The 18,478-nt window shown below is 42.8% G+C and overlaps 1 long non-coding RNA gene across 1 annotated transcript in view; it reads right to left on the bottom strand.

Annotated features, from left to right (window-relative positions):
* The window catches only part of LOC101054215 (uncharacterized), a 36,846-nt gene extending 22,954 nt beyond the window's left edge, over positions 1-13,892 (bottom strand). Inside the window, exon 1 of the long non-coding RNA XR_167137.2 lies at positions 13,215-13,892. This is a non-coding gene — a long non-coding RNA (uncharacterized LOC101054215). The remainder of the gene's footprint in view (positions 1-13,214) is intronic.
* Positions 13,893-18,478: the final 4,586 nt, after the last annotated feature.

Genomic DNA, 18,478 nt, shown 5'->3' with positions numbered 1-18,478 from the left:
TAGGTCATGGATTGCAAGCTGTTCTTCCCCACCAATAATGCTCATCATTCTCTCTCTGTCTCTGTCTCTGTCTCTGTCTCTCTCTCTCTCTCTCTCTCTCTCTCTCCCCCCGCCTCCCGCCTCTCTTATTGCTGGGAACAATGCATAAAGAAGCAAAAAGCAGGGCTGAACCCTTTCATGGGCTCTCTGTTTCTCTGGAGAAACTCAAAGAAACCCATTCTGCAAACCTCGACCTTCATCCCTCCTACCTCCTGTGCCATGCTTGCCCACCCCCATACACAGAGAAGTAGCATCAGTGCCCTCCACCGCCCCCATCAGCAGCCAGGGGAGGCAGAAGCACATCAGTACCTGAGGAGTGGAGGGTGGGCTGCTGGGGGCTCACAGCTTCATGACACCAGTGCATCCCCACGTTGGATATCACCCAAGGCTCTCATCAAATGTTGAGGGCCATGCGTGTTGAAGGCTGCAAAAAGTAACCCATGAGCCGCCAGCTTCCTTTCTGAGGCACATCTCCCTGGAACCCTGCTCCCTTTGGTGTCAAACACTAGGGAGGCTTTAAGGAGCAGATTGTTGCCTTTCTCTACGTGTGCCTTCAGGCCTGGCTCTGTCTTACCCTCCCCATGGTCTCCCTAATACTCCTTTCCTGAATATCATTTTTTTTCCTTTCTCTTGCACACAAAAGCTCAACGCAGAGTTCATTCTGTGAGCCTAACCTTTTGCTTCCCCCACTTGGCTGGCTCAAACGCCACTTGCAAAAATGTAAATCTCAGTGGGGCTGAGCACAGTTTCTGCTGTCCCTTTTCAAGTTTTTCTTTTGTTAGCAGAGTCACAGAGTTCTAAACCAGTGTCCCCCTCTGAGCTTGGGGGTAAGAGCAGGAGCAGACCATTGAAAATCTACTGGATTGGCTGATACTGATTGACTGGATGGAGATTTCAGAGGCAAATTTCAGAGGAAGTAAGACTTCAATCCGTGTCCTGCCACTTCCTATGAAACCACTTGTAATCTCGGGTTTCTCTTTATTATAAAGACAAGAAATGATCTGAATTTCCAAGCCTGTAGTGTTGTGGTGAGGCCCAATCAGGTAATGAGTTTAAGAGTGCTTTGTAAGCCTGCCCTGTGGCAGCAGTGAAGGCATGGTTTTTGCTGGGCACCTGTAAGCCTTTCCTAAGGGAGTTGAGTAGTTTCCTTAGGGAAGATGTCTTAAAAGTTGACTGAATTCTTCCCTCTCCCCAGACCTCCAAATGCCAGTAGCTGATTTTGTGGAGGTGGCAGGTAAAGAAATGTTTATGCAAATTGGGCCCTGATTAGATGCAAAAAAAAAAATGTTGACTGCTTTGAGGCTGTTCATTGTTATCTGAGAGTTTTGTTTGCACATGAGATGCACACACTGTGATTCACATCATTGGCCTCACCCTGTCTTATTTGCCTTAATGTAATTGTCTGTTCAGATCCACTGATGGTGAAAATTACATTTGTCCTTATCAGTGGAGATATTCTAAAAATGAGAAGTTCAAAGAAGGCAGAAGCTTTAATGCAGAGAAAATGTGTTTATTTTCTTAGCTCCTTTAAAATATCCCCTGGGATGGGGTAATTTCTTTGCAGAACAACAAAATGGTTGGCTCATGGTAACCCCTAATCAGGGAAGGTGCTAAAAAAAAACTGGCCTGATTCAGAACATCTCCATCAGTTCAACAGTGTTCTTGGGTAACCTTGGAAGATCTGGAGATTTTCTGAGCAATCCACAATGAGTGCTTTGACTTGAACGCAAAGGTCATTCCAAGCTCTTCCTTTACTGAAATGTTCATACTAGGAATTGTCCCTCGGTTGGGGAGAATATATAGGAAGACATAGAATTTAGATGTGGAGGAGAGAAATGAATATCACTTCACCTAGTGGAATAGGTTCTTTTTTGTTAAAGTTTAACATTGAAAGTCCATATCTGTAGGGTTTTTTTCAGGTTGGAGTGCAGTGGCACGATCATGGCTCACTGTAGCCTCAATCTCCTGGGCTCAAGTGATCTTCCCATCTCAGCCTCCCAAGTTGCTGGGACTACAAGGATGTGCCAGCATAGCCAACTAATTAAAATTTTTTTTTTTTTGTAGACACAAGATCTCACTATGTTGACCAGGCTTGTCTTGAAACCCTAGGTTCAAGTGATCCTCCTGTCTTAGTCTCCCAATGTGCTAAAATGACAGACACTATGCCCAGGCTTAGATTTATAAGGTCTGTATTTCTCTTCTCTCCAGTACAAAACGTTTGGTTACATGCTCCCTTTCAACGTTCTTTACCTTCATTAGGCTGTAGCTTTATGTGGAGTTTTCAGCTGTCAGACAAGTACACGTTTGCCAGACTACGTAAAATAAAAATAATAGCTAGCATTCTTTGGGTGTCCATAGGCCAGACACCGTGTTAAAGGCTCAACACATATCATGCTGTTTAATCCTCCCAACATGCCTCTGAGCTGGGCTCTGTTGCTATTATCCTCTGTGTTTTGAAGAGGGTAAATAACTTTACCCTCAGGTGACAGAGCTAGCTGGTAATTGGGGAGCTGGGACTTGAGCCCAGGTGTGGCCTTGCCTCTATGGCAGTGATCTAATTAACAAACGATGTCAGGACTTCCTGAGCACATGGTGTGGATCAGGCTCACTCAGGAAAGGTTTTGGAAATACAGCAGGTCCTTAAATAATGTCATTTTGTTCAATGCCATGTTGTTACAATGTTGATGAGGAAAAGAAATTGATTTCCGGAAGCGGCCACTGTCTGTGTGGAGTCTGCACGTTCTTCCCATAGCTGTGTGATTTTTTTCCAGGCACTCTGGTTTCCTTCCACATCCCAGCTGTGCAAGGGAGGCTCACTGGTGTGTCTCTGTGTCCTAGTTGGAGTGAGTGTGGGTGTGCGTGCTCTGCCATAGGATGGCATCTTAGCCAGGTCAGTTCCCTCTTTGTGCTCTGAGCTGCTGGTATGGGCTCCCAAAATCCTTGACTGGAATAATTGGGTAAGGTAAGTAATTATCTTACTTGTTTTTATTAATCTTTCCTAATGTATGAATAGTTCACATTTATTTTAATGTTTAATATCAGAAGTGTTTTGGTTTTTTTCCTAGACGTCTGGTGATGTTTCTGTGACCAAAAACATAGGCGCTTAACTCTCATTTCTATCACTTAGCTTATGGTAAAATTGGTGCTGTTATACATTGTTACATTGTTTTGCTTAAAGTTGCAGCATCCAAGAACATATTAGCGATATGAGGATTAGTTAAATGAGGATTTGCTGTACAGCGAAATAATGATGAGGTGTCTCTGGAGGCGGAGCCTGGGAATGTGTGCTCTGAGATGGTCCTGCCCAGCTTTGGTTAAGACCATGCCCCGAGCCATACAGGCTGGCATTCTGTAAACGTGCCTGGTTCCCAGAATTACCCAGGGCCATTTGCCATAGTACATAATACACAGGTTCCCAGGCTCCACTTCAGAGCTCCTGAGTCAGAATCACCTCAAATGCACCCGGGACATTTATTTAAATAAAGCACTTGTCTAAGGAACTTACCCAAGGACCATTCATCCAGAGGTACTCAGCACAAATGTATTGAATAAACTAGACCCTTCATATGGAAGGTCACTTTTGCAATTTGTTGTGGAAAGTGCTTTGGACCGAGACCTGGCTTTCCCTTCTGCTCTGCCCTTGTCCACTGAGCAGTCTCTAACAAGTCATTTCCTCTCTTTGGACCTCAATTTTCCCAGAGGTAAAATGAAGAATGGCTGAGATGACCCTTTCTGGTTCTCATGCCTTTGAATAGCACAAATATTTATGGAGTGCACCTTTATAAGAAACATCCAGACCAGGTGCAGTGGCTCACAGCTATAATCTCAGCACTTTGGGAGGCCGAGTTGGGCAGATCACGAGGTCAGGAGTTCAAGACCAGTCTGGCTAACATGATGAAACCCCGTCTCTACTAAAAATAGAAAAATTAGCAAGGCGTGGTGACACTTGCCTGTAATCCCAGCTACTCAGGAGGTAGAGGCAGGAGAATCGCTTGAACCCAGGAGGTGGAGGTTGTAGTGGGCCGAGATTGTATTGCTACACCCCAACATGGGCAATAGAGTAAGAATCCATCTCAAAAAAGAAAAGAAACATCCAAATGCAGGGCTGCAGGCTTTGATTTGCATCTCCCAGCACTAATGTTTAAGGCAAAACATTTTAATTTGCATGAGACAGTGAATCTTTGTGGATGGGAGTCCTTTTTGTCTAACAATTAATAAAGCAGTCATCTCCTCCTTCTGGGTAAACACTGAAGATGTTACCTAACCACTTAGTCCTGTGTGATCACAAGACGCAATTGTTTCTCTCCACATGGGAGAGGCCAAAGAAACAGACGAGGTAAGTAATAAACATGCCTCAACTTGAAGAGTCCTTCAGTTTCCCAACTCCTTCTACACCCGTGGCTTCAACTAACTTCAACACACATCTGTAAGGTAGACAGATCAGGGGTGTTACCCTCATCTGGTCAAAGAGGCACCCCAGCTCTTTCACGTCAAGCTGGAGCTGCGCTCTCACCTTCTCCAATGTGGGTACATATTCCCCTGAAGAAGGTGTTTGTGAATGAGAGAAGGGAGCTTGTCTGCTCATCCTCAGCACCTAGAACCATGCCTGGCATTCAGCATTAATAATTACCTGCTGAATGAATGAAGGAATCTGGTCCTCATTCCCTGACTATGACCTTTTAGGAAGTTAAAAAGGTGCAAGGTGGTCTGTGGGTGTTTGGAGAATCACTTATTGCCACCGTCATTTTTATTGTTTGCATGTCTATCATTAAGCTCTACATTTTAGGATGCTGTTGAAAGGCTGTTGAGAACAAAATTTCCCAGTGTGAAAGTTATTAGAGAGATAACATCAAATGGCTGCTATTCACCCTTGAGAAATTTCTATCTCTGTATGGTAGGTGGAAAAAGAGGGGGAAAACCTTGTCTCTCTAGAAGCCCTGATCTAAAGCAGCCACCTCTGGTAAGGCTCACCTGAAAGAGGTAGCACCATCATAAAATTATCGTGTGGATTGTCAGAAGGGATGTCAGCTAGGAGACCCTTGTATCACAAACTAGCTGCGATGCTTTCGGCAAAGTCCTTCACCTTGAATTCTACCTCTCGGGTGGGACAGCTCTGAGACTTGTTCTATGCAGTAACCTCGCTCAGAAAATGGGTTCTTCCTTGGGATGTAATGAAGGGCTTGTGAGGTGGCAGCTGGAAGGCTCTTTCAAGAAAGGAACAGATACATTAGCAACACTGAGCAATGGCATCCGGATCTCCTGTATCAGAAGTTACAAACTGGGACCAGCACATGAGCTGTGTAGCCTGCATGGTGTTTTTAAATTTTTCAATTTGCTACCAAGACATTTGAAACCCTAGGGATTTCCAGCACAGTTGAGATTTGTGGTTTCTCTTGAATACTGGCTCTGCATTCTTGCATGGTCAACAATTGGTTGAAGCCAAGTAGCTTCTTCAGCTGCTCACTGACACAGAGGCTATTACCTTTCTTGCAGTAGAGAAACAGTTTTCTGCACCCATGGCAGGCATGGTTGGTGCCTAGCCCTCCTCCCCTGGCACCTCCAATCCCCACGCACACCAGCCAGGTGGCTTCCGCCTGCGATTCCCTCTGCTTCTTTCCCTGGGGGCTTTCTTTGGCCACCTGAGTATTCTCAGCCTACCCACAGGATGGACCAGAAATGTCGGGGAGCTTCCCCTGGGTCCAGGTCTCGAGATGAGATGGACAGAAGGTGGTAAAGAAGTACCTGGACTCTGAGGCACAGTCTACGTTGTACCTCACTGAACAGCATGTGGCTTGTCTTCAGAATCCTCGTTCCGTGAAATGATCTCTCTTAATTCCCAGGTTCTCAGAAGGCAGTCACATCTGGACAGTGTCCCTTGACTACCTATCAATCTCCCATCATGTTGTTGCCAGCTGTGAGGAGGAAAGCGACCTGCTAAACAAATCCATGCACATGTACGTGACAGCTGCTGGCTTGAGTCTGCTTCTTTTCCCACCATTCCCTCTTCTGATCAAAGAGCCCACCTCTTCATTTAGAGGAACCACTTCTCAACTGGTCTCATCCTGAGAGTTTTAGAGGTAGGATTTGAACTCAGCTCTGTCTAGAGCCAAAGCTGTTCCAAAAGTGTTCCTAACTCTTATTGTGGGGTGGCTGACAGTACAGGCTCTGGGGTGAGATCTGCCACCGTTCATATCTCAGCTGTACCTCATACTAGCTACGAGGCTGGGGTAAATGCCGCTCACCTTTCTAGCCTTAATTCCTTTATCTCTTTTATGAGCTTGTTGTGAGAATTTAAAAGCTGTAATAATCAGAAAGCACTTAGTATAGTTTTTGGCTCATTAAAGTTCTCAACAAATAATAACTACTAATGTTTAAATTATTAAGACTCTAGTTGGCTGAAGAAAAGTGATAGGAGAGCTGGAGCCTCTGGTCTTTACTCTGGGAGCTTCTAGAGAACTGAGACTTCGGTTATTTCACTTTTGTCCCTGAGCCCCACCCTCATTGTAAGAGTGAGCGAGTGAGTGAGTGACGATGGTGTGTTTGTAGAATTCACAAACCCATTGTCTATGCTTCCTGAAGCTTAGCTAAGTGAGCTCCCTGCCAGGAGCTTATGTGTGGCCAGCCAGGAATTATGGCATCAAATAATATTTAATTTTACTTCTTCCTAAAGATTACTGAATTCCATTCCCAGTAACATTTCCGTTTGGCGTTCTCTTTTTGAGGCAGTTCAAGTGGAAAAAGAAATAACTTAGAAGCAAGGGAAAGAACCTTATTCAACAATAACAAAAATCCTTTAGCTAAATGCAAGGAACTGGGCCCTTTTGTGTTTTTTTTGTGTAAATTATTTAGCATACTGATTATCCAACATGTCCTTTTTTATTTTAGAGACTGCTTCTTCCATCCCTTAGGGAGAGTGTTTTTAGCTCCATGGAGCATGAATTTTTTCACTTATCTAGTGATTATTAGGTATAACAGCCCTCTTTGGTAAGAGGTTCCACTTTTAATGGTCTCTTCAGTGAATAGTTTTCTGTAAATATTGCATAAGTCTATTCAGGGAAAAAGAATGCCCTCGCCTCTGGATTCTTTATAACTCCACTCTGATGGGAGCATCTGCTGAGTCCCAGCTGTGGGTCTACGAGGCTGATGTAGACTCTGGAATCCTCTTCTGTTTGGACTTCCTTTTTTCTTTCTTTCTTTTTTTTTTTTTTTGCTTTGATGGCATTTGCGTTTCTACGTGGCCATGTCCCTGGAGCCACACCATGACACTTGGTAGCTGTGTGACCTTAAATAAATGATTTACCTTCTCTCATGCTCATTTTCCTTATCTATAATCTGAAGATAATATGAGCATCTACTTTTTAAGGCTTCGGTGCAGATTAAATAAATATCATAGCGTGTTCTGTGTGCTCAGCACTGCACTGTACTGCCCAGCACATGGTTAGTACTTCATGTATCAGTTCATCATCATCATCATCATCATCAACATCATCATCATCGTCGTCATCATTATCATCATCATTGTCATTGTCATCACCATCGTCATCATCATCAAGGTCATCATCAGCATCCAAATGGTTTCTTTACTTTCAACATAGGCTGCCGAGGGAATAGCCTTAAATATAATTGCCCTCATATACAATCTGTCTCTGACAACCCAAGGCCCAGCAGGCTGACTTCATTAGTCTGCTCACCTATAAAAGGGGTAATAACAGTATTTACTTCACAGTGCCATGAGGATTAGATGAGTTACTAAATGTAACGTGATTAACATAGTGCCTCACACATAATGGGTATTCAATAAACTATAAGTCTTGTTAGAGTCCTTGCTTTCCGCTTAGCTCTTTGAGGGCTAACTATGCAAAGCAAAAACCCAATAAATTTATTCTCTCATTCTTAAAGAAATATTGAGTGTCTTCTGTGTGCCTGGCACTGTTCTAGCCTCAGGCAAAGATAGTGATAGTGAATATGACTGACAAGTGACAAGGTTCTCGCCCATTTACTTTCATGGGAGATGACTGACAACTACTATAGCTATGTTGTGTGATAATAAAGGCTCATGGAAAAAATAAAACATAGAAAGGGAATAGAGAATAAAGAGAGTCAGAATAAGAGATGAGATTGTAAAAGTAAACAGAATGGGCATGGTGGCTTATGTTTATAATCCCAACACTTTGGAAGGCCGAGGTTGGAGGACTGCTTGACTCTAGGAGTTCAAGACCAGGTTGGGCAACATAGTGAGACCCCCCCCCCCATCTCTACAATTTAAAAAACAAAAATACTCAGGCATGGTGACATGTGCCTGTGTAGTCCCAAGTACTCGGGAGGCAGAGGTAGAAGAATTGCTTGAGCCCAGGAGATGGAGGTTGCAAATGAGCCACGATTGCACCGTTGTACTCCATCCAGCCTGGGGAACATAGCAAGACCTTGTCTCAAACCAAAAAAAAAAAAAAAAAAGGAAAAAAAAACTCATTAGCAAACTCCCTGAGCCACCTGTTGGCCAGCACATTCACCTTTAGAGGCAGTAACACTTCCCAGTAGAGCTTCCCGTGTAGTTCAGAGAGTAGACAATTGCAGTCTCTAAACTACTGATACAGCACATCAGCTAATTAAGTTACTGCACGTTGCTGGTTGCAAGGCTAAAGCCAGTGGAGTGATTTGTTATTATCCTCTTGAAGAACAATCCATGGGCAAAACAGTATTAGATTTGATTTTTCTACAAAGCTGGGAGTAGTTATTTAATTAAGACTGTGTCAAAGCGTGGCTCTGGTATCCCCTTTGGCCCTTTTCTTTTCATTTCAACTATGAAAGGATTCCTCTTAGAAAAATGTTAAGAAACTAGTTTGTCTCCAGTATTGCCAAAGTTCAAGTTGTATTTCGTCAGCTTACTCCCAATCCATATTTTAAGTTGCTACCAGGGATCTTTATGCAGGAAAAATCTAATTCAATACAACCCATGCTAGAATGTAGTTGAGCTTCATTTCATGGTGAGGATCCCAAGCAGGGACTACAGTCTGAGTAGGGACTTTAGCTATAGCTCTCCATTTATTTATTCAACCTACTCATTCACTATGAATTAATTCAGCTCCTCACTTGTGCAAGATACTGTGCTAACAACAGAGCATACAATTAAAGAAAAGACAAAATTTTGATGTTCCTTGCTCAAAGCCCTTAAATGAACAATGGGAGACTACCAGTAAAAAAGAAAGAACTTGGTGCCACCAAATTTTATTTGTTTCTCCCTAAGAATGGCCCCTCCTTCCCACTTTTTCAAAGCTAATCTGTCCTTTAAATTCTTACTTGGATGAGGTCCCTTCCATGAAGCCTTCCCTGAATACTCCACTTCTTACTTGGAATTCCCCACCCCATATTTTTCCAAACGAGTTTCCTTTGAACAATCTGTACCATATAATTTTTAATTAAATGTGTATTATTATTTGTATATTGTCTTATTTCCAAATTAGATTGCAACTTTTTTGAGGGCATGGACCACATCTTTTCCTTCTTTGTCTTAAAAGATCTACCTCCTTTAAAAGAAGTCATTATATGAAAAAGATACTTGCACATGCACGTTTGTAGCAGCAAAATTTACAATTGCAAAAATGTGGAACCAACCCAAATGCCCGTCAATCAATGAGAAAAAAACGGAGATATATATGATGGAATACTACTCAGCCATAAAAAGGAATGAATTAATGGCATTCATAGAGACCAACCTAGATGAGATTGGAGACTATTCTTCTAAGTGAAGTAACTCAGGAATGGAAAACCAAACATCATATGTTCTCACTAATAAGTGGGAGCTAAGCCATGAGGATGCAAAGGCGTAAGAATGACACAATGGGCTTTGGGGACTCAAGGAGTAAGGATGGGAAGGGAGTGACAGAAAAAAGACTACAATAGGGTGTAGTATGTGCTGCTTTGGGGATGGTGCACCAAAATTTCACAAATCACCGCTAGAGAACTTATGTAACCAAACACCACTTGCTTCCCAGTAACCTACGGAAATAAAAAATATTAAAAACAACCAAAACAAAAAACAAAAAAACCATCTACTTTCTTTATCTCTTGCATAGAACAGGTGCCTATTTAATTGGCAATAATCAAACTTATTGCTGATGTTCCTCAGATGATTTGGTTCGACTCCAAGAGACTGTGCACATCCACCATCCATTCATCCATCTGTCCACCATTCATCTTACTCATTTATCCATTCACTCACCATTCATCCCTCCAGTCACCATCCAGCCAGTCGTCTGTCACCCATTCATCTATCTTTCTACCATCCATCTGGTCCTTCGTTCACCTAGTAAAAGTTCAATTGCAGCAAAACCTATAGTTTTCAAATCCTTTGATTTTATGACTAATATTAATTGCTATATCCAAAATGTCACGAATCAGCACAGAAAGTGAGTGTCAGAAATGGTATCAGATGCCGATGACTGGCCTTGGTATCTGCCATTTCCTCCCCTCCAGATAGATGCCCTTTTGTTCTTAGAAGCCAAAAGCCGTCATCTTAGAAGCTTTCAGGCAACAGAAATTTTGTGCAGCTTTGGAACTAAGAATTACTAGTCTCTACTTTCTAATGATTTAGTAGTCAGTGGACATATATAATTTGAGCCATTTAATTTGCTTTCACATGTGATGTTTTAGAAGCAAACAATTTATGCTAATACAATTGTTATTTTAAAAATGGTACTAATTTAAGCTTTCTAAGAATACAAATGTGCAGCTCATAACTGTTCTGTTACCATTAGTCACACGCAAGAGAACATGACACAAAGTAGGTATTTTGTCTCTCAGAAACAAAAACAGCTTGAAAGAACAAAAGCTTGCATATGAATTCCCTGTCAGCCAAACGGAGTGTGCCCTGTAAAGCATTCATGATAAAAGGAAGATGGGAGAGGAAGAGACAGAGACAGAGGAGGAGGCAAGGTGAGAGAAGCGGGGAGGAGTGAAGGAGAAGCTTTCTGAATGGTGAAGAAGACAGAAGGGAAGAGAAAGAGAAAGAAACCTCTGAGAAGGAGAGAGTGCTGTGATCTCATGAGGGAGACCTGATCTGCTGGCTGGGAGGAAGAAACCCCCCACTCTGAGCCAGCTCCTCTTGGCTGCCTTGCCTTCTCTGCCGTCATCGTTCAATTCACACCTGGGCCACTTGGCCGGTGGGCTCTTTCACTGCCTTTCACATAAAACCATCTAATCCTCTTGCTCCCTCTCTGAGACTCTTTCCTTGGAAGCTTGCAATCCTCTGCTGCCTCACAAAACTCAAGTCCTGTGGCATCCAAACACAATTAATTCACCTAATGCCCTCATCCACTGCTGAGCAGGTCTGGATAATAAAAGAGCCATAAATAAGCAATGTGGCTATCAAATGCACAGAAAATAGGACCACTGGCATCTACTGGTAGAAGCTATTGGCTTGAATCGCATCAGCAATGACTCCAGATCTTCCTTCTAAAATAAAACAAGAAAATGATCCATTTGTTGTTTGGGAAGAGAATTCTATTCATATATTTATTTAGGAGGAAAAAGAAGATGGTGGTGGTATAAGATCAGAAGCCAAAAAGAAAAAAAAAATAGCTCATTTTTATTCTTGAAGGATCTGATTACCAGCCTTTGCAATGTTTCGGGAAAATATTTCAGGAGACACTGATAATTTGCATGAGTTTGAGAGGTGTTTTTGCAGCTTTTCCAAAACAGAAAAGAAATGAAAAGAGAGGATGGTTTGTTATTCCAAGAGGTAGAAACACAAAAGAAATCAGAATATCTTGAAAAAGAAGAAAATGTTTTGGCTTTCTGGCTTGTTGCTGTGTAATTATTTTAAAATATTTCAAATGAGTACTTTGCTAAATTTTCTTTTCCTATAGCAGCTTGAGAAAAACATGTGAAAGTGTTTTTGTTCTGACTCTTGTTCCCCAATTCATGTTTATTTATTTATTTTGCTAAATATAATTGTATTTAGAGAAAACCCAGGATTCTCGTTGAAGTCCCAGCCAGAATCTTAAAGCCTCTGAAAAGGCATGGGTGGGGGGCAGGACCCAGCCTTGGTGATGGCCATACCCAAAACAATGCCTACGTTTTCTCTTCCCAGAAAAAACAACAACAACAAAAACAACAACAACAACAACAAAAAAAAACAAAAAAACTTTTATATGGATAAAGCTCTCAAGCTATTTCTTTCCTGTTCTAGTGAGAATCTTGAGCTAGCCCTCCTTACACTCTCTATCTCTTAAGCCAAATGGATAGACACGTGTAAAAAGTAGAATCAAATAGCAGCAACTCTAGAACTGAGACAGGAATCCTAGATCCGATTTGCTGTGTGATCTTGGATAAGATGGTTAACCTCTCGGAGCCATAATTTCCTCATCTACAGCAAAAGGATTATAATCTTCATACTCCATAGAGCTCATTGAGTGTTCACAAAAAACCCACCTGCTTACAAAAAGTCACTTATTAGTTATGCAGCTGGCACATAACTAATACTTGATAAATGCTAACAGTTATTGGTTCCCTATATGCAGCTTCCTGCCTCTAAATGTAATACCTCTTCCAGGATACAGATTTTGTAGTAAACTCTGTAAATTTCCTATTTCCAAAGTTGTTCATATTTTTTAATTATTCACACCAGGAATATTTTCTTTATTTTCATATCACAATTTTTTTTTGCAGCAATTGCTTAAGTGGGAACCAATTTATTCTTAATTATCTTTTTTGATGTGATGCTTATCAGTAGTCCCTGACGAGATCTAATTAAAAAAAAAAAAGCTTCAACATCTATAGCTGCCTGTGTTGGATTTACTTGCATTAGCTGTTTAGATCAATCTCTCTAGCTTGGCGTTTGTCACCTTCTGTTTAACTATTTTTCATAGCAGGAGATAAGCGTCTTTGGTCTATCGGTACTTTGAATCTTGTTTTCCACTTGAATGCCCACCCTGCCCTCCCAACCTCCCCTACCCCCCCAATCCCCCCAACTCCCCAACCCCCCCTCCCCCATCCCCCAACCACCCCGCCACCCCCGCCCGCCGTGTCAGCAATGAGATATTGATTTCTTCTTCTTGTCGTTTAACATTCTCATGGAGACCCTGGCAGACCAATTTACAAATGATTGCTAAAGTGCTTTGGCAAATCGGGGTGTTTTTGACAGAGAAAGAAAAATACAGGCTACAAAAATTTTGCACCTTTCAATGGGGCTCACTTAATGTCGTGCAGCCTCTCCTAATGAACATTTTCAACCACTGAAGATCCCGTTTGGCTTCTTCGATGCACAGGGCTCCCCCCTCCAGGCAGGATGGCTCATCTCTGGACTCCGTGGACTGGGGTTGATTCTTTCATGACCAGGGGGGCCTCGCCTCTGGGCCTGCTTCTTTCTTAGAGGTTAGTGTTTGCCTGAGCAGGCACACATGTTCTGAAACCAGCACCACGGGGTTAATTTGCAGGTCCTCAACCCACTGGGCAGACTCCACTTTCTGACCCCATCTGTCAGGCCCTGCAATTCATGGTCCTTCCCAGGGCAGAAGTCACCAGCCACAGAGCAAAGCTGCCGTCAGATTGTATATTTCAGGGTGATTTATTAGGCCTTGGCTTGGAAGTCTAGCCAGGACGTTTTCACTCGGGGTCTGTTTGCCTTACGCAGTCTGTCTCTGAAGTGCAATTTGGAGATATAGAGACGTCAGGGTAATTTTCCGTCCTCTGCTGACAGTGTTATTATCGAGAAGGAAGGATGAGGGCTGCTTGCTGTGCTAATGACTGCTTCTCATTTCATAGGCTCCAGGAGACCCAGGCTGTAAACCAGTGCGCATAGCCAGGTTCTCCCAGAGCCTCACCTGGAGTCCCTCTCCCCGAGGGGGTGACGTTAATGGCTTTCTTTGCAAATCCCTTTCCCACCCTCTTTCCTGGCAGGATTCTAGAATCCCTGTGTCTAGACACCGTGGGAGCTCTGAGGATTTCCTGAGCCTGTTTTCATTGATCATTATGATACCTCCTATGGAGGCTGAGTCAACACTCAGTATTGTGAGTGTTGCGGGGTAAAGGATCATATCCTAAAAGTCCCTGCCTCTCACCGGCAGCCCCCTCCCTGACCCTGTGACTCAGCACGCTAGCCTTCTGCACCCTTTGATTCTTTGTTTTTCAGAGCCCCAAGAAAGCTCCGAGTCTAGAATGCTCCTCCTTTCCCCTTCTTCATCTTTTCAGTGTCCACACAGCCTCTGTTATGAGTCGTCAGAGAAGCCTCTGTGCCTCCAGCCCGGAAGAGGTCAGGCTGGAAGCTCTTAGAACCTCTGGTTTGCTTCCTTCAGTGCTTTTCTTCCGTTTCATGTTTGTGTGAGGATGTGCCTGCCCTCTTTGATCCAACCAACCTAAGAGGTTCCTGTGAGCCAGGGTAGGTTTGGGGCTCTGCTCACCAGCGCACCCAGCAGGGAGGAGAGGCTGGCCCAGGGAAGTTCCTCTCCTTAGCCGTCTTTATGGCAGGAATGGCTGCACTGGAGTAGACTTGAGGTGTTCAGTGGAGAATTGTGAGTCAGTAGAGGGCTAGATAATAGGTACTCACCTGAGAATGGTCTTTTCTCTTCTACTTTGCCTCCGGGAAAAGGATGAAAAAAAAAAAAGGAGCTGCTACACTGGATTACTTGAGTGTAGGAAGGAGAACAGGCATAGGGTCCATTTATGGCTGCCCTTCTTGATGTGATATATGTGTGTGCATAGCCTTTAGGAGCAAACGCGGCACTCAGCTAAATCGCAGTGCATGTCATTTCCAACAGACCCTTGGACTTTTAGAAAGGGCAAGATGATTGTTTCAATGTTGACGTGTGTGTGCACACAGAACTCTTTATGTAGAAGATATAATTTAAAGTATCAAGTGGGGTAAAAAAACTAGAATCACTGAAAAAACATCATGTCTTCAATGGGTGGGTATTGCCTGAAATAGAGCATGGAGCAGAACATCTTACTTCTTTGCTATTCTCTTTTTTATTGTAAAAATCCCTGTAGTCTCCATATTTAACACATTAATGACCCAAACACCCAGGCATTGCAGGAATGTGGTAGAGTTTGAGTTGAGTCTTATGTATTCACTTAGCAAATACCTACCAGGCAGTGGCCATGTGCTGGGTACTGTGACCATGCTTCAGGGTCATGCAAGACACAGTTCCTGTCCTCAGATAGCATGGGGTGATGTGAAGGGCCTGGGGTTTGGAAGCACACCACACTAAATGGGAATTACAAATCTAGCATTTATAAGCAGCATAAACTTGGACAAGATGCTTAATCTCCCTCATTCCCAAATCCTATGTCTGCAAAATGAGATTAATACTGCTTAGCTCGTAAGAGTTTTCCAGACTAAATAAGACACAGCCATTTATAAAGAAAGTCAGATTGCTGCACGCCCTCACTCAAAACCCTCCAAAGGGTTGTTATGAAATGTGGAATAGAGTTGGAAGTTCTTTGTATGGCTGCATGATCTGATCTTCGTCTGCCTCTCTGTCCACATCGCCGCTTTGCTGCTGCCTATCTCTGTGTGCTCCCAGTGTGCCAGCCTTCTCCCTGTGTCTCCAGCCTCCCGGGCATCTTCCTACCGCAGGACCTTTGTGTTAGCTGCTTCCTCTGGTTGGAACACTCTTCCTCCCAATAATCACAAGCCTTCTGCTCCAGGGGCACCACCACAAAAGTTCTTTCCTGCCCTCCAGTCTGAAATATCTCCCATCACTCCGAAGTCTTTAACCTATTTTCTTTCTCTTCATCGCCATAATTCTTATTTGACATTAGGTGATATGTCTATTTGCTTCCTGTCTATCTGAAAACTCTGATGAAGGCTGGTCACGGTGGTTCCTACCTGTAATCCCAGCACTTTGAGAGGCCATGGCAGGAGGGTCACATGAGTCCAGGTGTTTGAGATCAGTCTGGAGAACATAGAGAAACCTTATCTCTATGGGGGAGGGGAAAAAAGGCCAGACATGGTGGTGTGCACCTATAGTCCCAACTACGCGGGAGGCTGAGATAGGAGAATCATTTGAACCTAGAAGATTGAGGCTGTAGTGAGCCATGGCTGTGCTACTGCACCCCAGTCTGAGTGACCCTGTCTTAAACAAACAAACCAACAACAGCAAAGCTCAAAGATAACAGAAGCTATGATTTTTCCATCGCTGTCTCCCCCATTCCTAGAACAGTGCCTAGAACTCAAATCTTTCCTGAGTGAATAAAGGATGAGGATTTCCTTTCCCAGTGCTTGGAGTATAGTAGGAACTCAATAAATGTCAGTTCTCTTCCTTCGCCACTCTCAGCAAGGAGCTTAAACTTCAGAGCTGAAGATTAGACAGTATGAGATGGATTTTTTTGGATTTAGTTAAGCCACTTGGATCTTTTTATATCCCAATAACGACACACAGCAGAGCCTAAGAGAAAGTGAATTCTCATTTTGTTTTAATCAATTTGTTCCACGTAAAGTGTGTCTGGGGTGATAAGACCAAGAGTTAGAAAAAAAATAAAGCACTAGAACAATTCATGGAATTTCCTTGTTAGTTCTTGTCCTCTCTGGTAGGGTTTGCCTTGAAAGAAGGAGCTGACTAGAAAGAGCTACATTGACTTTGCAGGAGTAAATGTCACAATTAAAAGTTTCCTTTAATGAATCCTGTGTGAACCTCCCTATTTAAAGATGCATGAATGAAAGCTATTTCTGTTTCTTGCTTTATGAATGAATTGTATGGAGATGTTTCTTTGCCGTAGTGAAAGGCATCCCACATAGAGCACATGTGTGGTGTCTGCACCTTGCTAATTGACTCGTGTTAATGGGGTGCCAATTCTGTGCCCAGGGAGGTGGGTGGAAACTGGGGGACTGGGGAAAAACACCTTGAGAGATTCTCTGAGAGTGCATTAGGGGAACCTGGATTGGATAGGATGGGGATAGGTCAGGTAAGACTTGCCAGAGGAATGTATGTTTGAGATGAGATTTCAAAATTAATAGACATTAACTCAGCAGAGGGTGGCATTGGGAGGGTGGTTCAGAATGAAAAGCATTCTAGGCAGAGGGAAATTTGATAAAGTAGATCCTGGGTTCATAACCTGTCTCTGCCACCATGAGACTCATCCCTCTCCATGCCTCAGTGTCTCCAAAGGTAATAAGAAGGGTTGGATTAAATGGTTTTTGAAAGTTCTAACCCGATGGGAATTCTGTTTGATCATACAGGGCACTCTTTTTCTTTTCCTCTACCTTCCTGTGGCCTTCCTTTCCTACTAAGTGCATTTTCCCTTTCCTTTCTTCTTTGACCCTTTTCTGCTCCCTCCTTTTTATACTCGGTTATGTGGCCAGTCACCAAGGGCCATGGAGAATATTATTTAATGTCTCTGAGAACACTTGGGGCAGAAGGAGTAGCAGATTGCTTCACTAACATTTATTCTCAAATTTGAATAGAGAGAATAAAAATTTTAGAGACAGAATAGTAAGTGGGCACACTAAATCCTAGCATGGTCAAAAAGAAAATTGAGTTCTATAACATTTGGGTAAAGGAGAGACTTTTTTTTATTGGATGAATAAGCACTCTGTAATTAATCACTCTGTTAGTGTAATCACTAACACTATAAAGGGGTTCAGAGTATGCAACCCCCAAATATGCCATGTGGTCAGGAGGATTATTTTGAGCTGAAGACAATTCAAAAACAGCAGATACAAATAAAGCTCTCTATCCTCCTCATTTCTGCCTACATGCAGGGCACAAATTTCCATTTGTGAAGGTGTCCCACTCATTTCTCCCATACAAAAAATAGAAGACTCTTATTACGGGAGATGGCACTGACTTGAATCTGCACAAACAAACCTTACTGAAATAATTCTTATCTTCCATTAGTTTTCCCTGTCTATTGACCTTTCTAGAAATCACCACCCCTAAAAACCCAAACTCTTTTCTTTTTTCCTGTCACGTCTCCACACATTTATCACTCTTTGTTAAAATGGTATGTAAACTCTCAGGCCTAACTACTTCTTTGGGTTTTCATTTCCTTTTCTATGAGACCCTTATGTACATATAAACATAAAAATATTAATAATAATATAATCCGCAAACCTTTTATCTTGCTAATCTGTCTTTTGTTAGTTTAATGTGCATGGTCTTAGTTATTGAGCCTAACTATAACTGGTTGAGCTATTCCTATATTACCCACAGAATTCTCACAACAGGTATCAATTAATAACCCCAATTTGTAGGTGGGAAAACTGAGGCTCTAAGAGGATTGCTACTCAACTAGCAAGTAGTAGAATCAGGCTGAGATTCCTGGTAGCCAGCCCTCAGAGTTCATGCATCAATTGGCTGACCCCAAATCTGCTGCACGCTGACTATGTGACATTGGCTCGGTTGCGTTTTCTCTGGGCCTTAGTTTCTCCAACTGATCTCTGCATTGCTTTCATTAGTGCTTGCTGATTTGGTCACAAGCCCTTTGCTTTCCCTGCATCTGAAGT

This window comes from Saimiri boliviensis, chromosome 1 (genome assembly GCF_048565385.1).
Source record: "Saimiri boliviensis isolate mSaiBol1 chromosome 1, mSaiBol1.pri, whole genome shotgun sequence".
Classification (NCBI taxonomy): domain Eukaryota; kingdom Metazoa; phylum Chordata; class Mammalia; order Primates; family Cebidae; genus Saimiri; species Saimiri boliviensis.
Note: the sequence above shows the minus strand (reverse complement) of the source record. Positions and strands in the feature narration are given on the sequence as shown.